This window comes from Rhincodon typus, chromosome 12, assembly GCF_021869965.1.
Source record: "Rhincodon typus isolate 14 chromosome 12, sRhiTyp1.1, whole genome shotgun sequence".
Lineage (NCBI taxonomy): Eukaryota > Metazoa > Chordata > Chondrichthyes > Orectolobiformes > Rhincodontidae > Rhincodon > Rhincodon typus.
In genome coordinates this window covers 31,626,176-31,629,029 of record NC_063343.1, presented here as the reverse complement: position 1 = coordinate 31,629,029, position 2,854 = coordinate 31,626,176, and the positions used below count along the sequence as shown (strand labels likewise).

At 41.1% G+C, this 2,854-nt stretch overlaps 1 non-coding gene across 1 annotated transcript; it reads left to right on the top strand.

Moving 5' to 3' along the window:
* Positions 1–486: 486 nt before the first annotated feature.
* LOC125484617 lies at positions 487–613 on the top strand. The gene has a single exon (XR_007263445.1). It is a non-coding gene; the product is annotated as a U6atac minor spliceosomal RNA (small nuclear RNA).
* Positions 614–2,854: the final 2,241 nt, after the last annotated feature.

Genomic DNA, 2,854 nt, shown 5'->3' with positions numbered 1-2,854 from the left:
AAACACAGTTAACACTTTTGAGTCCACTCTGCTTCAGAACTGAAAAGGACTGGAATTTCTTTTTTATATGTTATTGATGGGAGGAGAGAAGCAACTAAAACAGATGGTGGACCCAGCGCTAAACTTATAAAGAAAAACACTTTCTTGCCTACCTGTTATAGACTACTGGACCTGGCTGCTTCAGCTGTGGCCATTACTCCTGGTGAATTGCTAACCCTCTCTCAGGGTGGGCTACTGTCCCAAATAGGCTAGTTTTTGCAGCTTCTTAATTGGCCCCACCACCCTGCTGTCATCCCACCACCCCACTGAAAGTTTGGAGGGCACACCTGCTGGCTGTCTGTTTGTATGGCAGCATCAATTATTTCTTGCTAATGTCAGGCATCCACCCAATTAGTAAAATTCAGGTTTTAATCTTCTCTTACAGTTAAAAAAAAGACTATGAATTGACATAATGATTCTCCTCTAGTGTTGATTTGGCCTCCCTTTAGATAGATTGAGAGGAGAGAAAGTTAGCACTGTCCTTGATAAGGATGGAAAGGGCCTTAGAGGCTTTACAGTACACAAATGGTTAAGGCATTGCCATGTACTTATTAGCATATAGGCGCTCTTATGGTGCAATGTTAGTGTCCCTACCGCCTGACCAGAAGGCTTGGGTTCACGCCCCATCTGCTCCAGAGGTATGTAAGAAAATCTCTGAACAGGTTGGTTGGAAAAATAGTTTATTAAAGAAAAGACAGATTGAAGGAGGATATGTGTAAGTCAACTTAGTCTTCCTAATATTGCTAAAGCAAAGTTGATGCCTGCAGGTAGTTTAAATTCACAACATTTGCCCCTCAGATTACTTTATGATGAGTCCATGAAAACATTTTTCAGGTCCAGAGAGAAAAATGCAGGTTTAGAAACTCAAAGTGGGCCCAAATATAACACTGCATCTATCACTGTAATGTAAAAATGGAAATTGTGTAACTTGCACGTTTTAATTTGGACTATAAACATATCTTAATGTACCAGTGTCACAGTTTTTGGGTTTGTTTTAATAGTAGAGTCCAGCATTAACAGTTAATCCCTCGGGTGTACTTTGCATTCTTTGAAAGTGTTCAGTATCTCACTAAACTACAGAATAACCCAGGCTTGGAAATGAAAACGCCTTCCACCTCATACTGGCTATAGAAATATGATCAGTGCCACAACATAATTCTCCACTTTTTATGGATACAGTCTGAAAGCATTCTGTCAAGGTAAGCTTCAGCATTAAACTATTAAATATTCTAGAAGAACTATATGGAGAATTGAAGGCATACAGTTTTCACAGAGAATAATCAATTTTCCATCATTCCTCGGTTATAAAAAGAAAAAAGAGATGCAACATATTTACTCCTTAAGGACTCAACCTAGCATGCTTTTTTTTAAACAAAGTTTTTTAATTAAGACCTGGGCTCAATTTTTGGCATGGAATACTGGAGTCAGTGTCAGAAACAAACCTCCTCATAATTGATATGGAGATGGATTGTCCTGTGTGGTTTGTGTCAAAATCTTCAACTGCACTAGAGAGAAGCAAAATACTACTGATAATGGAGAAGCCTTGTTCAGATCAGACCCTTGCTTCATTGATGCCAATATGAATGTAATGCTGAAGGCTTTTGAGACCATAAGGGAGAACTGGGAGGTTCTTTTCTAACTGAGTGGCAGGGGAGGCCATCTTATCATACAGGAAGGCCAACTGTATGTTCGGCATCGCCTCCCCCACCTCCAATTCCTCGTCCTCTCATACCTCTTGTACATGCTTTTCTGCCATTTTGCTGTCCCTTTCCAGGGTTTCATGATTTTCAAAGTCCACATCTTTCTAGAGATCATGTTATGGAAAGCACAACAGAACACTACACTAACAAGAATTTTCCAGGAGGGTCTTACCTAATGAATGTAAGCTCAGGGATTGTACCTTGAAAAGTCAGATGGCCTGCTCAGTGGTTGCTTGTTGAAGATATTCCTTCAGTTGTGTTACCACTGTCAATCAGTCCATCTTGTGGAGGAATAACTGTTGTCTCTGAGAATCTGTTCAGGCATGGGCATTGGAAATTCAGACCCTGGTCTCTGAGAGCGTGCTGCGCTAACCATCTTTGCTCTCAGGTGATTTGATGAAAGATGAGCCTTCCAAATTGTCAATCACAGTTACTACCTTGAAACTACCTCCTATTAATTAATCTAGGATTATAATCTCCCCAGTTTTAATTTCAACACCATGCACTAATGGAGCAAATTATGTTTAGATTGCAGGATGTGACAAAGGCCATGATTTTTCCAATCTGTTGATATCATGCTGGCAAGCTAGAGGACTGGGAAAATATTGCTGGAAGGGTCAGGAAGAATTCTCAACATTTCCCTGCTGCTACAGGATATTTCTAAAAGTTGGAAGGTCAATGGCACAGTTGCCCAATGCAAAATCAAGTGGCCCATTAATCCACTAAGGGCTAGGAAGAGATGGCGCTTCCTCCTAGGAGACTCCAAGTTCTTTGGAGCAGCACCTACCCTACAGCAATAAGTGTTGTTATGACTCTGATATCATCTCAGGAGTTTACTACTTGTACAATCATCAAGACATAACTCCCTGGTTCCAGCACAAAACTTCTTTCCAGTCCTTTGATAGTGCATGAACATTAAGCTGCCCTCTCCTTCTTCTCACAATCTCAACAACTCTATGTTCAAGGTTGCAAAGCCTTCTGATTGGATTTGCGGCTTTGAGAGGGCCCTTAACGGGACGCATTCACAGTGGCAGCCACTATTAGGAAAGTTCTCTGTGCGGTCCCATCATTCGCTCACAAGGGCTTGGGACCCACATTTATCCAGATGATGAAAC